Here is an 18,423-nt window from a genome sequence, read left to right on the forward strand (position 1 = left end):
CTGGAATTCTAACTGCGCCACAGGCGGAACTTCCTCTTTCTGCTGCCCACTTGGCACGTACGGGGGGAGCGGCTCCGGAGGGAGCGGCTCCAGACTCGGCCATGGTGCAGACGGTATTTCAGAGGGCTTAGGGGCTCAGGCCATGGCTCTTCTGACCCTCGAGGTCTTGTTCCCCTCCTAATAAGGATGTTCCTACCTGTGGTCTCCTCCGCTACTATTACCGGCGGAGGGCGGGAGAGGGCAAAAGTCACAATGCCATAAAGAGTAAAATCCTCTGGTTTTAAGAACCCTGGTTCTGTCTCTGCGTAGGAAGACATCTGACCCCAACTATTTTCCATCTTTGATAATCAATCCCTTGGTTCTGTAACCACGGGGACACCACTATAAGTTTTTCTACCCATTCCTGACAGCGTCTCAGCTGTATTTTTACCCCATTATCCCTACAAAGTTTATACACTTGCAGGACTAGCACTCGCTTATCCTCCGGTGTAATTCCTTTACTGTATCGTGCTCCCATCTCTTCCTCTATGCAGCCCCGATCTGCATAGGCTGTCGGTCCCTTCCTCTCTTTCACTGGAGAGAGGGTACTTACCCGTACCTGGCGGGGTCGCCGAAGAGGAACTTAGGTCCCCGTTCGGGCGCCACTTGACCCGGGCCGGGCCCTTCAGGTACGTCTCCTCCCCTGGGAGCTGGGCTTCGGACGTCTCCGGACCCACCCTGGGGGAAGGGTGGGCTCAAGGACCAGACAGGACGCGAGTGTGGTGTATGCTCTTTATTGTGGAGGATTCCCCGATCCTTTGTTCTCAGCCCGTTATATAATCTGAGGGCGGGTCATGAAGGCTACAAGGATCCACCCCGAAGGCGGTGCCAACAACCCATTAGCAGAGCCTCCCCAGCACCTCATCTGGGATTGTCACGTAGCTCACTGCTGAGCCCGCAAGCTATCCCAGAAGAGGCGGGTCCCAACTCCTGGGGTGTCACCTCTCCATTCAGGTGTCCCCTGCCAGCCCCCAATCACCTTTACCTCTCCATTCCGACATCTCTTACCAGCCCCCAACAATATTCCATTACATTTCTGATGTTATTGGGATTTTCATTTGACATTTCTGCTTTATTTTTAATCTAAAAATGTGGATATTTCCATTTCCCCCCCATATTCTACAAAGAAATATTCATATTTATAGAGTTCTTGGAAGTCAAGTATCTTCATTAGTTCCCAGTAATCTATTTCCTTAGTTGTAGAGATAGACGGGCTACTTTTGCCATAAACTGAGGTTAAGTGAATTGCCCAAGGTCAATTAGTCAGTTTACAGGATCATAAACAGCTGTTGCTGTTGTTGAGTTGTGTCTGACTCTTCCTTACCCCATTTGGGATTTTCTTGGCAAAGATACTGGAGTAGTTTGCCATTTCCTTCTCCAGTTTTTTTTTTTATAGATGAGGAAACTGGGGCAAACAAGATTAAGTGACTTGCCCAGGGTCACACAACTAAGTATCTGAGGCCAGATTTGAACTCAGGAAGATAAGTCTCCCTGTCTCCAGGCCCAGCACTCTATCCTTTGCACCACATAGTTGCCCTAGGTGTCACAGACATCTAGTGTTGTAAAAAGGCCTTGAGTTTACCTAACCTAATCTTTACCCTCTTGCTGCAGCCCTTTCTTTTTTTTTTTAATATAAATTTATTTATTTTTAGTTTTAAACATTTACTTCCACAAGTTTTTGAGTTCCAAATTTTCACCTCATCTCACCTCTCCCCCCACCCCAAGATGGCATGCATTCTGAATATCCCTTCCCCTAGTCTGTCCTCTCTTCTATCTCTCCCCCCTTCTCTTATCCCCTTCCCCTTCTATGTTCCTGTAGGGCAGGGTAGATTTCTATACCCCATCTCCTGCATTTCTTCTTTCCCAGTAGCATGTGTAAACATTTTTTTTAAACATATGTTTTTAAAACTTTAGGTTTCAAATTGAAAAGGTGAACAACTCAATATAGGTTATACATGTGCAGCTATGCAAAACACTTCCATAGTAGACATGTTGTGAAAAACTAACTCTATTTCCCTTAATCCTATCCTGCCCTCCCATTTATTCTATTCTTTCTTTTGACCCTGTCCCTCCTCAGAAGTATTTGCTTCTGATTACCCCTTTTCCCAATCTGCCCTCCTCTCTATCATCCCCCTGCTCTCTTGCCCCTTCTCCCCCTATTTTCCTGTAGGGTAAGACAGATTTCCATACCCAATTGAATGTGTATGTTATTCCCTCCTTAAGCCAAATCCTATAAGAATAAGATTCACTCATTCTCTCTCACCTTCCCCTGCTTCCCCTCCACTGTAAGAGACTTTTTTTCTGTTTTTTTTTGGTGAGATAATTTACCCCATTCTACCTCTCCCTTTCTTCTTCTCTGAGTATCATCTTCTCTCATCCCTTAATGTTCTCCAGATATGACCCCTTAATCTTCATCTCACCCTGTGCCCTCTATCTATCTATCTATCTATATATACATACATATAATTTTTTTTCCTTCAACTACCCTAATACTGACAAAGGTCTCATGAGTTATAAATATCATCTTTCCATGCAGGAATGTAAACAGTTCAATCTTAATAAGTCTCTTATGATTTCTCTTTCCTGTTTATCTCTTCATGTTCCACTTGAGTCCTGTATTTGAAAGTCAAATTTTCTATTCAGCTCTGTTCTTTTCATCAGGAATGCTTGAAAGTCATCTATTTCACTGAATGACCATTTTTTCCCCCTGAAGGATTTTTCTCAGTTTTGCTGGGTAGGTGATTCTTGGTTGTAATCCTATCTCCTTTGCCCTCCAGAATATTATATTCCATGCCCTGTGGTCCTTTAATGTAGAAGCTGCTAAATCTTGCGTTATCCTGATTGTGTTTCCACAGTACTTGAATTGTTTCCTTCTGGTGCTGCAGCCCTTTCTATGTCATTCAGCCTCTGTTGAGCTACTCTCAGGGAAGTCATTATTTTCATGATGCAATCTGCGCCATTTCCAAACATTCTTCTATGGGCTCTTTTATAATGAAGGTCTTCATTCTTTCATAGTGGATAGAGACTTGCCCTCAAATTCAAGAAGACCTAAGTTCAAGTCCTGCCCCCTGGCAAAAACTGACTGTAGGATATTGGACAAGTCACTCTGTAAGCCTGAGTCACCTTTATAAGACTGTAAGTTACAGAAAAGGTGCTTATCTGTATTGGTAGAGTGATTTCTTCATCAAGAATTTCACATGTCAATAAAATCAGATATTTAGCTTAAAAAGAGAGACTATTCTGAGCACTGTTCTAGCTACTAAGGGAGATAAAAAGTTAAATAAGACACTGTGCCTGCTCTCAAAGAGCTTATAGTTTAATAGGGGAGGTAAGAAATGTGCCCAAATCATAATACAAAATGAATTATTATAATTGAGAGCACAGCAAATAACGTGGATAACAGCCCATATGCATTTGGTCAGCAATATAGCGTTCTCTGAACTTCCATGAATGTAAACTGAAGGTCTAGAGCCTTAGAAAGGGGAAGGCTTCCAGATAGAGCCCCAAGAGGAGAAAATTGGATCTCTGGTGCAACATTAGAATCCCTTAGTTAATAGAGTACAGCCCCTATTAAGTGAAAATAAACCCCAAAGACCTCAGCACTTCAAAAACATTTTATGCTTCTAGAGACATCACATTTGGAATCAAGGGTAAGCAGTAGATTTGCTCTTTTTGTCAAAGAAATAGCTTTCCCCCCTACAATGAAGCCAGCTCCATTATAGCGTTCTGTATATAAATTGTTCCCTTTGGGGAGAAAATGGAATTAATCAAAATGAAGTAGTATTTATTTCAGCATCTCTAGCTAGTGCCTTTTGTCTTGACCAAGGAAATAAATTAAAGGTCAGTAAAGAATCAGTGTTCTACCCAGGCAAGACAATGAAATAAACACTTCACTTGTCAGCTACCAGTTATTGCAAAATAGAGCATTAGGAAAAAGGCCTAAAGATTAGAAGCAGCAGCCTCACCATTGATCATGAGCAGAGCTTAAAAGGTGCTAGTTGGATGAAAGAGCAAATGATTTAGTTCATTTTGTAACTGTTATTTATGCATTGTGTTTTGAAGCAACAGAGCTTTCCCTCCCCAATTTCCCTTTCCCCAAATGCCTAAGCACCTCATGCAGTTGTTTAAGATTGTTAGTTTAAGAACAGTTTCTGATAAATATTTGTAGAAAGAATTTCTTCTCAAAGGAGTTTCATACACTGATGAAGTCAAAGATCAGGTCCAAAAATGGATGGGCAAGTAGGGAAGTTCAACTAATTCACACATGAAGTAACTAGTGTAGAAATTGAATTTATCTAATGAATGAAAAAAATTCTGCCACTAAATTCTCAATACTAAAGATGAACCCCCACCCCACAGAAAAGGTTTTATTAGCTGTATTGGGGAAAATTGTAAGTAAAGTCCCCAAGGCCAATCACTTTATAGAATCATAGATGCCTAGAGTTGGAAAGGGGCCTTAGAGGTCATCTAATCCAATTTCTTCCCCCCACCCCACGTAGAAATCTCCCCACTCAGGCACTGGCACGGAAGGAGGATCAGATCTTCTCAGGAATCTTCACTGGTTAGGGTAGATGGGATTATGATAACCAAATATGGAATGAAGTCAGAGTTACCCAACTCTTACTTGGCTTCTGTTTTCTCTGTGGATAGGAATGATCTTTGTAGTAGAAAAGACAGAACAAAAATGGCTCACAGGGCATTGAAATCCAATGTACATAAATCATAAGATATATATGTAGATAGTGAGAGAACACTTAGCTTCTTTTGATAAACTAAAATCACCAGGTGCAGATTAAGTATGCCCCAGAGCACTGAAAGAATGGGCAGATGTACTGGTTTTTGAGAGATCATAGAAAAAGAAAAAAATGATATAGGAATGGAAAAAATTAAATGGGGTTCTGACTTTCAAAACAGAGAAGAGAATAGTATCTACAAATTATAGGAAAATGAGTTTGACTTTGATTCCTAGCATTATTCTAGTCAGGGGTGGGTAACCTACAGCCTTGAAGCCACATGTGGTCCTCTAGGTCCAAATTTGTTCTGTGAAATTTGGATACAGTGAAAAGGCTGCACTTGAAGACCTAGAGGGCCACACGTGGCCTTGTGGCCACAGATTCCCACCTCTGTTCTAGATCAAAGGGATGGTCAATGAGGACCTTAAAAATTAATAGGGACAACAAAGAGTAAACACTGTTTCATCAAGAATGGCTCAATCTCTTTTCTTTTTTTTAACATGGCTATTAAACAGGTAGGACAAGGGAATGAAAACCTTTTATGCTATTCTTGTGGAGAAGATGGGAAAAACATGACCCAAATGTTAGTACAGTTCATTCATTCAAAAACATTTATTAAATACCTACTATGTGCCAGGTACTGGGCTAGTCACTGGGAGATAAAAGTAAAGAGATAAGAAGGGGTGCTCAATAGCGTCAAATCCTGCAGAGAGATCAAGAATAATGAGCATCAATAAAAAGGTGTTAAATGTGGGCTAAATGATGAATTTATAAGCCTTGCTGTGTTGGAAACATGGGAAGAGAAGGTGTATAGGCAATAAGAGTGTTGTTGTTCAGTCATTTCTTCAGTCTTGTCTAATTCTTCATGACCCCATTTGGGGTTTTCTTGGCGAAGATACTGGATTGGTTTGTCATTTCCTTCTCCAGCTCATTTTATAGATGAGAAAACTGGGGCAATCAGGGTTAAATGACTCGGCCAGAATCACACAGCTGGTAAGTGTCTGAAGCCAGATTTGAACTTAGGAAGGTGAGTCTTCCTGACTCCTGTTAATAAGAATAGACAACTTGGCTGTCTTGGAGTTCAGCTATGAAAGGGAGCAGTAAATTAGGATGATTGCTTGAGGGGGTAGTAAGGTAAAGGGAAGGTTTTTTTCAGGATAGGGAGCCTTGGGACTTCTGTATGGAGGAGCAAATGAGTCAATACATAAGGAATGACTGAGAATTAGGAAGAAAAAAAGTGATAATTGTGGATAGAAACTGCTGGAAAAGATAGGAGAGGTTAAAATCAGGAGCGGAAGTAAAGGAGTTGGCCTTGATCAGAAGAAAGGTCACTTCTTCATGAGAGACTGGAGAGAACAGTCAGTGATGTCAAGGGGTTTGGAGATGTAGAAAAAGGTATAACAAAGAGCTCTCAGGAATGACATTTCTTTAATACAATATGAGACAAGATTCTCTGATAAGAGGGCATGGAAAGACTTGAATGAAATGATGAGTGAAGTGACCAGAACCAAGAGAATATTGTGTACAGTAATAGCTATATTGTAAGGCAGCTTGGTGGTGCAGTGAATAGAGCTCTGGCCTTGGAGTCGGGAGGGATCCAGCCTCAGACTCTTGATACTTACTAGCTGTGTGACCCTGGGAAAATTATTTAACCCCAATTGCCTCACTGAAAAAAATTTTTAAAAAGGCAATATTGTTTTAACAATGACTTTTAGGGATTAAGTCATTTTATCTATTATAAATACATAGATCAAAAATAAAGGACATATGAAGAAAGATTCTATCTGCATCCAGAAAAAAACCTGATAAATAGAAGCATGTATAGAATAATTTTACATATATATGTGTATATATGTATATGTGTGTATATATCTGTGTATATATATATACACACATATATGTATACATCTATATCTATATTTATATATACACACCTATTTATGTCTAATGGCAGCCATCTCTAGGGCAGGAAAGCAAGGGAAGAAAAAAAGAAAAAGAAGAAATGTACGTGATACCTTTTTTGGAGGGAATAGCAGGTTGTGGTAGGCTTGAAGTTTCATGTGCAATCATCTTTTTATTGTACTGTGTTATGGAAATGCTTGTTTTGTTCTGTGAACTGAAAATAAAATTTTTTTTTTTTTAGAAAAAGAAATGATAGGGAATATTCCAGGGGCAGGGGAGAGGCTTAAAAAGAGAAGAAAAGGTTTGGAATAGCTACTGCTGGAAATATGATAGAAAGTCTATTATGGAAGAGTCAAGTTGTTGGCTTTGTAAGTTGGTCAGCAGTCAGTCAAAAGGCACTTAGTGAGAGCTTATTACATTCCAGATGCTGTGCTAAACCCTGGAGACACAAAGAGAGGCAAAAACACCAATCTTGCCATCAACAATCTCACATTCTAATGGGGCAAACTACATGTAAAAAGAATGATGCCTGTACAAGATATATACAAAGCAGATGGAAGGTAATCTCAGAGGGAAGAGGGGCAGAGAGGGTGTGCTGGGAAAGGATTCTTTCAGAAAGTGGGATTTGAGCTAAGTCTTGAAGGAAGACAGCAAAGCTAAGAATTGAGGAAGTGAGGGGGCAGAGCATCACAGGGATGGGGAATAGCCAGTGAAAAGGTATGGAAAAGGGCAGCTAGGTGGTACAGTGGATAGAGCATTGGCTCTGGAATCAGGAGCACCTGAGTTCAAATGTGACTTCAGACACTTACTGGTTTTATGACCCTGGACAAATTCCTTAACTCTATTACCTCCACAAAGAAAAAAAAAGGCATGGAACTGGGAGATACAGAATCATATGTTATTGCTTGCCTTTTCAATAGATGGGAGAGTGACTGGAGGGAGAAAGAGAATTTGGAACTCAATTTATTTTAAATGAATGTTTAAAAAATAAATATTAGAGCTAGAAAAATAATAAGAAAATTCATCTGGAAGAACAAAAGGTCCATAATATCAAGGGAATTAATGAAAAGAAATGCAAGGGAAGGTAGCTTAGCCATACCAGATCTTAAAGTGTATTATAAAGTAGCAATCATCAAAACTACTTGGTACTGGCTAAGAAATAGAGTGGTGGATCAGTGGAATAGGTTAGGTACACAAGACACAGTAGTCAATGACTATAGCAATCTACTGTTTGATAAACCCAGAGACCTCAGCTTCTGGCATAAGAACTCACTATTTTGCAAAAACTGCTGGGAAAACCGGAAAATAGTATGGCAGAAACTAGGCATAGACCAATATATTACACCACATACCAAAATAAAGTTAAAATGGGTGCATGATTTAGATATAAAGGCTGATACTATAAGCAAACTGGGAAAACAAGCAACAGTTTACCTGTTATATCTGTGGAGAATAGAAGAATTTATGACCAAAGAAGAGATAGAGAACATTATGATATGCAAAATGGATAATTTTGATTACATTAAATTAAAAAGTTTTTACGCAAACCCAATGCAACCAAGATTAGGAGAAAAGCAGAAAACTGGGAAAGAATTTACAACCGGGGCCTCATTTCTAAAATATATAGAGAACTAGGTCAAATTTCTAAGAGTACAAGTCATTCCCTAATTGATAAATGGTCAAAGGATGTGAATGGGCAGTTTTCAGATGAAGAAATTAAAGCTATAGTTATATGAAGAAAATGCTTTAAATCACTATTGATTAGAAAAATGCAAATCAAAATGACTCTGAAGAGCCATATCACACCTATCAGATTGGCTAACATAACAAAACAGGAAAATGATAAATATTGGAGAAGATGTGGGAAAATTCAAACACTAATACATTGTTGGTGGAGTTGTGAACTAATCCAACCAACAATGACTAACTTTGATAGACTTATCTCTTCTTAGTAATGCAAAGATCTAAGACAACTCCAAAAGACTCATAATGGAAAATGCTGTCCACATGCTAAAAAAGAATTATGGAATCTGAATGCAGATCAAAGCATATTATTTGCTTTCTCTTTCTCTTTTTGTTTCTTCTCTCTTATGGTTTCTCCATTGATTCTAATTCTTCTTTACAACATGACAAGGTGAAAATAGGTTTAATTTTCACCTTAGTCATGTTTATATTGAGCCTATATCAATTTGCATGCTACCTTGGAGTGGAGGAGGGGGGAGATGGAGAGAAAATTTGAAACTCAAAATGTTATAGAAGTGATTGTTGAAAACTAAAAATAAATATTTAATTAAAAAATAAATGTAATCAAGGTATTTATGCAATAATTATTTTCAATTAAGAAAATAAAAGATTCATGTGTGAGGAACATGAAGAAAGCCACATGGCTGGGTCATAGAGTATGTGGAGGTGACTAAGGTATAGGAACAAGGTGGAGCCAGGTTGTGAAAGGCTTAAAAACTAGATACAGAACCTCATGAGGTAATCCATAACCACTAGAATTTGTTGAGTAGGGAGGTGACATAGTTATATCTGCAGTTTAGAAAAATTGCTTTGGCAGCTGAGTTGAGAATGGATTAGAGATGAAAAAGAATTGAGTCAGGGAGAGCAATTAGAAGGGTATTGCAATGGTCTAGGTAAGAAGTAACAAAGTCCTTGTGTTGATGAGAAAACTAAGGTTTAGATAAATCAAGTGACTTGTCCACAATCACACAGTGACTCAACCAGTGCCTTTTCCACTCCTTTATTTTTTTCACGTTTTATCTTTGTATTTCTAGTGGTTGGTGTGATGTAGATTAAAGGTGTCAAACCTGCAGACCATGAGGCAAACAATGTGGCCCGAACAAGATTAAAACATAATTGGGAAATGTTTTTAAAAAAGAAAAATACAATATAACATGCATAATGTTAATTTATGGTTTTCTAAGTCAATGTGCTACCCACAGGGATTTGTTTTATTTGAGTTTGATAACACTGATGCACAGCCTTAATAAATGCTTGTTGGATGGAATTAAGATGCCAGTCAGATAAACACCTTGATATATCTCCTTAGCAGCTGGACATGTGGGTCTAGAGTTCAAGAGAGAAGAGGTTGGAGATGTGAATTGAAGCTTAAAGGAGGTAGGGGATAATCAATTCCTAGAGACTATTTTGTTGCCTTTTATCAGAACTAATCCATGTTATGAGGCAGCTAGATGTCTAAGTGGTTAGAGTGCTGGGCCTAGAGTCAGGAAGACCTCAGTTCAAATTTGGCCTCAGACACTTATTAGCTGTGTGACCCAGGGCAAGTCACTTAACCTCTGTTTGCCTTAATCCACTGGAGAAAGAAATAGTATCACACCCTTTTCTTTGCCAAGAAGACCTGGACCCTATGATCATGGGGTCACAAAGAGTCAGATACAACTGAACAACAACAATGCATGTTATGGGGAAATAGGGAGAACCCTGGTCCTATCACGTGATGATAGTGGATGAGATTGCCAAAGAAGAGTTTGTAGGAAGAGAATAGGCCTGAGGACAGAGCAGTTCAATATTGAACAAATAGATAAAAGAATATTCAGAAACCTTTAGAAAAAACTAAGAAACTACAGAAAGAGAGATCATTAAAAATAGGTTGATAAAATAAAAAAAATACTTTAAAAAAGTCAAGGAGGATAGGGATTGAAAAGAGATCATTGGATTTGGGGATTAGAAGGCTTTTGGTGACCTCAGTGGGAAGTTACAATCAAACCCTTTGCAAGTGGTTAAAGAATGAATGGATGGTGGGGAAGGAGAGTCAGTGAATATAGGTTACTTTTAGAAGCATGAAGCAGTGAAAGACAGTAGTGAGATGAAAGATCAGCTCAAATAGGAAACAGAGCTGGAAGATTTTCCTTTCTAAAGACAGAGGAGACAAGAGTAAGTTTGTTGTTTTCTGGAGCAGCATCCAGTTTCACATATTCCCTATGCCATCTTGGAAAACAAATGAGATCGACCTTTTGGCAGCAACAGGATTAGAACTAGGGGCATCTAGCTGAGGAAATGGATAAAGCATTGGTCAGAGTTAGGAAGACCTCAATTAAAATCCTGCCTTTGACTCCTGCGACTTATCTGAGCCTGGGCAAGTCACTTAACCTCCATAGGCCTCAGTTTCTACATCTGTAAAATGAGGGAGGTTGTAACTGATGGCCTTTCAGCTCTAAATTTATAATCCTATGAACTGAGGGACTTATTTATGTATTTATTTATTTTGCTTAGCCCATTAATGAAGCTATTTTGCAAACATTGTCAGAAGAAACATTGAGTAAACTAATTGTAAAACAGTGCCTATACCTCATGGAAGAAAGGTGCTCTATAAATACAGGCTGGTGAACTAGTACTTTTTGAGTTGTCTGTATACATATTTTAGCCAGGAATGAAAAATATCAGATGTGCTTTATCTCTCCTATTCAGCTCCAATAAGATTTACATGAATTGAACTTTTTAGGACACATTCATCAACAGTTCTTAGTAAGAATTCAAGTTCTTTGGTAATTAAATTCTCATTTCCCCACTAATTAGTATGTATCTATATAATTTCCCTTCCTTCCAACTGAAAAAAAAATCACTCCCTATTGACAGTGCTCAAACCCCTGATGCCAGTGTTGTGAAATAAATGTGGAGCAAAAGCGAAATTTTTGATGAGTGGAAGTTTTTATTTTCTCTTGACTTTTACATCTTGGTAAATGTTCAGGTTGGTGTAGTTATCAGTAGTTTTTGAAAAGGTAAGTATGGGAATGTAGCAGGTTGATCTGACGGTCTGACATGGCATTTCATATATATGCTTACATGTGCACATATATATGTATATGTGCACATATTATATGTATATAAGCATGCCTGTATTTTATATGTACATTCATATATATATATATGCATTTCATACACACACACACACAAATATATGTGTATATATATATATATATATATATATATATATATATATATATATATATATATATATATATATATATAATAAAATGGATGCCTTGGGAACATTTTTAAGATCATCAAAAAAACACATAGAGCACATCTTTCTTATTGCAAGGATGTAGTCAAAGGGAATTCATCTCAAATGGAAGTGAATCTAGAGTCTATAGAAATGGAATGCAAAATCTTTGGATCATCAGCAGAAATGTGCTACTGATCATTTTTGAATTAGAGAAACTGAATAGACTAGAATATATTTCTAGATCCTATTTGTCATCAGACTTTAAACCCTCTCTCAAAAGATTAAATAAATTTGAGACTCCAATAAATGATGATCATGATTGTGATGATAATGATGATAATAGCTAACTTTTATATAGCACTTTATGGTTTATAAAAATATTCTATATTATCTAATTTGATCATATAAAAACAGAATTATGGAATTATAGAACTATAGGTAGGAAGGGATCTCAGAGGCCACATCTATCTGAACTGGAACAGTACTTCTCAGTTCTACGTATCTGAGAAGTGTGCATCCAGTTTGCATTTGAAGATCTCCAGTGACAGGATACCTTCTTCCCAAAGAGGCTGCTCATTTCATTATTGGATGGCTCTTATTATAAGAAATATTTCCTTGAAATGAAGAATCACATGTAAAACTTAAAATGAGGGTTGTAGAGGAATGGAATATGTTTCTGAAATACCTTGAAGTCTCAAACACAGATATGCATTCTGTTCAAATTCCTGGTATTTGATACAGTTGATTCTTATCCATTCCATAGAGATTTTTTACATCTTGACCCCTTAAGATATTCAGTTGCCCACTTAATGGAGACAAATTTCCTACTCCATGTTTCATTTATGTTTGCCTCATAGGCCTGTTTTAGCATTAGTGACTGTGATTATATGCAGATGTTAATGGAAAAGGGAAACAGCTAATTGCATGTGTTATCAAAGGAAGCCTACAAGACCCTAGGGGGGAAAGTGTATCTGTAAATCTCAGAGTGTCATATTATAGCATTGAGTATGGAATCTACAAGAAGGAAGAGGGATTATTTATGAGGGTTCAATTAGAAAAACTGGAGCACACTGTTCTGAAAGCTCAAACCTTGATTCCCTCTTCCCAATACCCAGTTACCTTTGTATATGACCTTTGAAAAACAGCCAGTTACTGGAAGCACATGGTTTATATTACAAGTAGCTAGAAAAGACATCCACTATTTTAAAAGTCCCTCTGAGGTTATTGGACAGACTCAAAGAATATTAGGTCTGGAAGGGACCTTAATATTATCTAGGCCAATACTTTTATTTTACAGATGAGGAAAAAGAACCAAAGAGGAAAAGTGAGTTGGTTAAGGTCACAAAGTTGGCAAGTGGCAGAATCAGGTCTAATCCAGGTCTTCCAGACTCAGATCCAGTCAGTTATTTTTTCACCATACCATGTTTCTTCTTCAAAACAATCATTTGTGGGGCAGTTAGGCGGCCACAGTGGACAGAGCACCGGCCCTGAAACCAGGAGGATCCGAGTTCAAATCTGGCCTCAGATGAAACACTTGACACTTACTAGCTGTATGACCCTGTGCAAGTCACTTAACCCCAATTGCCTAAAGAAACCAAAAACCAAAAACCAAAAGCAAAAAAAACAATCGGTTGGGAATTGAACTGGGTTAACTTCTTGGAATGCAACAGCAACACAATACCATTGACAGCAATCGAAAGAGAAAAGATCAAAAGAAGCCATTGTCTTGACTCCCATAGCTTTTTCATTCACTTCTTCTCCCCAGATAGCATTCTTTATCCTCCCCTTAGATAGACAACATCCTTTACTTCTCTTTGCTGTCTTCCAATCAAAATTTGCTCTCACTAGGGTATAAATCACTAACTGATTAAAGTCCTACCCCTTTTTGTGTATTTTGATTTTTATAGAGATCAAAGCCTTAAATTATAGAGATAGAAAAGACTGCATATACAAGACAGAGTTTTCCTGGGGCACTCTACATAGTGCCAGGGCTGTAGAAAATAGTTGAATTAAGTGAACATTATATGAACATTTCCCCAGGGAGCCAAAGAATGGGAAAGGGACTTCTGTATTGTGTGAATTGATTAGGCCTCTATTTGGCAAGGAAAAAGAATAGCTGGGGTGAGTCACTATAGGAAGCTTAGAGAAGCGGTAGGTTGAGGCTTGATGATGCAGTCTAGCTGCTCTGCCTACAGTATTTGATCTGAGTTCTCTTTCCTTTGGGTCATAATTGTAGAATGTGGAGGGTCATTGTTGGTTAATGGTCAAGACTTGTGTTTTCCTGAGCTCACAGATAGCAACCATAACAGTTGAAGAAGTAACTGACGATGATAAAGTTGTAGTTTATTCTAAAATGGAATTCCTGATCTTAATTTTATCAGCTCACGAAGCTCATAAAGAATGAAATAATGTGCATACATGAGTTTTGAAAACTTTAGAACACTATGTAACATCATCATCATCACATCATCTTCATCCTCATATATTTGATGTAATTCAGAAAGAAACCACTTGGAGGAAAGGTACTTCCTATTATTCTTCTTATTTAGCTTAATGTTCAATGGACTGTTATGCAGTTGAATGAAAGCATTACAGTGTAAGCTTTTCTTCCATAGGCTTTCTGAAAGCATCTTCTAGCCAACTATAAAACAGATGGGGGGACTGATAGGTATGTCAACCTATTTCCACGTTTGTGATTTGTTATAATATCTGAGTGAATGTGGGTTATGGTTCTGTGTTAAGACTCTAGTTCCACCATAGTTTATTGGTTGAGTTTTCAAGAATTTTTTTTGAGGCTTGGATTTATAGTATGGGGATTTACCACTAATCAGACACAGGTTAATCAGGATGAAGCATACCTTGTCCTGTTCTTAAATGATTTTGATTCCCTCCACTAGGTCTTTGTATTTTGAGAGCTTTTTGTTCCATGTAGCTTAGACACTATGAGAATGTCAGATTGTGACATATGATAAAATAATTTCTCAATAAAAATAATAACATTAATAATAATTTTTATAATTGGTTCCGTAAGAGAGGAAATTGATCTTGTCTATTCCCTATCATCTTTACAACTGCACTTCAGTGGAATAGAAAGATGACACGCGGAGAGTTAGTTTGGGGTAGGTTGCCCACCAGAGGTTTTAATTTTTTATATTTGCAAACGCACCAGTTTGGGTACACATTTCACTTTTCTCTCCATTTCGATGATACCATTATGTGAGTATCCTGGCTGGTGAACGGTAGTAGGATTTTGTAGTTTTGACTCAGAAATGTGGGGCCAAACACAAAAGCAGCACTTCTACTATGTTAAAATGTTCATCTAGAGGAGTAAAGGAAAGAGCTGTTTTCTTTGATGGGCCTTTAAACTTGCTTGCCGCTTGATTCTTTTGTTGTTTAACATCACCTGAAGAGCTTGATCCTTGAAACCAACTGCCTGAGGCAATTTGCAGCAAAGTTGATCTCCTTTGTCCTGTCCTATCTTCCAGCAATTCACCAAGGGGCTGCCCCGGAAACTCTGACCGTAGACTTCCACTGCTAGGAAGTGGTTTGGCTTACGATAACTGAACTCCTCTGGACTTCCAGAAAGAAAATTTGAAGTTACAAATTTCTGTTTCCTCTTCTATGCCCAGGAGATTGTGATATTATCATGCCATGTTTAGTTGAAAAATCCCCCCACTCCTTTCTTTCATGTTTTCACTCAAAAACCAGTATAGCAAGAGGCCTAATCTAAGTATTTAAGGGCTAGGTCAACCAGCAGACTTGCCAACATTGATTAAGTGTTTGGGATTTCCACTCTCCCCCATCCCCATTTTTTAAACAACAAAATTAATCTATGCCAAAGTTAATAGAAATCTTGATTGTCTAACATTTCTTCCTTCAGTAGTTTTGTGTATCTCTTAAAGGTACCATTTGTCCATGAAGATGAGAGGTAGTTTTGTGTGGGAGCTCTGGGCATCATGAGGATAGGGTTTTAGTCTGCTCAATTTCTCAGTTGATTGTTTCCAAAAGAAAGAATCTGAAAAGAAGATGGTTTATAAGTGATTGAAAGACAGAATTTAAATGCAGGTTGTCTTTTCCTTCAGGTTTAAGGTTTCCACACCTTTGATTCAAAGAGAAGAAGAACCAGGCAACTACTTCAGCTGCAGTTCACTGTGGACATCTCCTTTGAGTTGCAGGTACTTCCTAAGACCCTGGAATAACACTTTTTCCTCAAGGGAAGTAGGAGGGAGATAGCCAAGGAAGGAGACATTTGGGCTGGGAGAGGAACGCTAATTAGATATCTCCTTCCTTTACCACATCCAGCAGTGAACTGCTGTGCTCTCTTTTAACTGCCTATCCTGAAAGGGAAAGAGCACGTTCCATCTAAAGATGTCTCTGTGGAAAGACTGTTGTTTCAAGGACAGGAAAAAAAGGTAGTGGGAGAGTTGATTCAGTACATATATTTTTTATGGATTAAAAAAATGGATATGGGGTACTGTAAATGTACAGGGAAGAAAAGCCATAGGTTAGTAAGGTATGTATTAATAAGGCATATGTATATACCATATATAGGTGTATATATATAGCTATGTTATATATATATATATACATATATATACATATATATATATACATATATATATATATGTATATCATATATACTAATAATAGAATAGGTGATAAGAAGTACAAGTACAGTATGATAGAGGAGATTTGATTGAAATAAGCCAAGTGAAAGATTCTACTGAATTTTTCCACCCAAAACACATTTGTTCATTTGAGATAGCCTTAATACATGTTAGGCCATAAGGTCATGAAATTTTGGAACTATAAGGTACCTGAGGGATCATATACTCCAAGGGTTCTTAACCTATGTTTCATTGAGTGCTAGGGGGTATATGGATACATATCAGGGAGTCTTTGAACCTAGATGGTAAATATTTTTATTTATTTTTTGAACCTCTAGCTAAAATTTAGCATTTTCTTCAAGTATAAATGGAAAATAATATTCTTAGAAGTGGTCCATAGGCTTTACTGTCAAAGGTGTCCATCACACACACATACACACACACACACACACACACACACTCACACTCACACACACACACACACACACACACACACACACACAAAATATTAAGAAGCCCTGATCTAGACCAACTTCCCATCTTACAGATGAAACCTGGAGATGCTAGGTTGCTTGCTCGAAGTTACACAACTATTTTATAGAAGAATTAGTACTAAAAGCATGGATCTCCTAACTTCTAATCCCATGTTTTCTCCCTACACCCCGACCCTGACTCATGCCAAAAGAATGTAAGAAGAAGCTTGAGAACACAGATTGTTTAGTTTTGATATTTGTCTTTGTATCCCAAGAGTCTAACTCAGTGTCCGATACAAATTAGTTGCTTGATAAAAGCTTGTTGGTTAATTGATTGAATGCTCTTTTTTATATATCTAGCTATTCCTTATAGCATGGTACGAGCTTGAGGGCAGCTCCTCTCCCTTCCCTTTTCACTAAGGTGGGAGACAGGCTCTCAATGCATCCATGGAATGTGACAGAAGAGGTTGTTTCATGCTGAGAATATGAGAAGGAATAGATTTAGCTGCCAGGTTCGTGAACATGTACAAAGAGCAAAGTTAGAAAGCATGGACAGGTTGAAGAATGGTAGACCATGATGAACAGTGAGGAGTAGTACCTGTGGAAAACCAAACCTGGAATTGAATAAGGCAACATGGAAAGACTAAGGAATCATTTGCTGAGACAAACCACACTGGTACCTTTATGGAGAGGCGGTGTACAGAGAGCATGGGGGGAACAAGCAGGGGAAGAAAGAGATCCTAAACATATATTAGCCTTGGTCCTTCACTGAAAACTTCTATCCCACGAAGATTATTAGTTTATACTCTGGCTGTAGAACCAGAAAATAATCCGAGTTCTGATTTTGGAGGAAGTTTAGCTCCAAACTACTATGTGAGAAAAGAAAATTATAGCATTCACCCAAAATAATTGGAATAATTTTTTTTTGGCTGGGCAATGGGGTGAAGTGACTTGCCCAAGGTCACACAGCTAATAATGTTGTGTGTCTGAATCCGGATTTGAACTCAGGTCCTCCTGACTCCAGGACCGGTGCTCTATCCACTGTGCTACCTAGCTGCCCCAGGAACAATTTATAACACCAACAATGTATTAGTGTTTTGGTCTTCCTCCAACATTGACTTTTCATTGTTTGGGATATTTCCCAATCATTAGTGTATGAAATAAAGACTCAGGGATACATTAGTTTTCATTTATCTCATTATTAGTGATCTATAACATGTTTTCATAAAATGGTTGAACTTTTGGAGGTATTGATAGCTTTGAAAACTGCTCAAAGTTTTTATTACTTATCTGTTAGGATCACATCATTAAAGATTTAGCAAACATTTAGGGAAGATTTTAGAGAACATTTAGGCCAACCTGCTCATTTTACAGATGAAAGAACTGAGAGATGAAATGACACGCCCATAGTCATATTTTAACGGTAAGTAATTCATATAAATATTTCCTCATTTAACAGTTTTCTTATTATATCTGCATTGATTTTGTTTCTGTAAAAGTTCTAAATTTTAAGTATTAAATTTGTCTGTTTTGTAATTCCTGATAACTTTTATCATTTGTTAGGTTAGGAATACTTCATTGGGACCTTTTCCTGTTCTTTGCTTTTTTAAAAAAGATATAACCTTTTATATTAAGACCATTTATCTATTTAGAGTTTATCGTAAGTTTATTTATAGTGCAAGATTTATAATGTTAAGAGT

General features: G+C 37.9%; 1 long non-coding RNA gene across 1 annotated transcript; it reads left to right on the forward strand.

Moving 5' to 3' along the window:
* Positions 1–13,941: 13,941 nt before the first annotated feature.
* Positions 13,942–18,148, forward strand: LOC110224076 (uncharacterized). Its single transcript, XR_002328864.2, has 3 exons — positions 13,942–14,165; positions 15,726–15,818; positions 18,098–18,148. It is a non-coding gene; the product is annotated as an uncharacterized LOC110224076 (long non-coding RNA).
* Positions 18,149–18,423: the final 275 nt, after the last annotated feature.

The sequence above is a fragment of the Phascolarctos cinereus genome, unplaced genomic scaffold, assembly GCF_003287225.1.
Source record: "Phascolarctos cinereus isolate Bilbo 61053 unplaced genomic scaffold, phaCin_HiC Scaffold_3;HRSCAF=262, whole genome shotgun sequence".
Lineage (NCBI taxonomy): Eukaryota > Metazoa > Chordata > Mammalia > Diprotodontia > Phascolarctidae > Phascolarctos > Phascolarctos cinereus.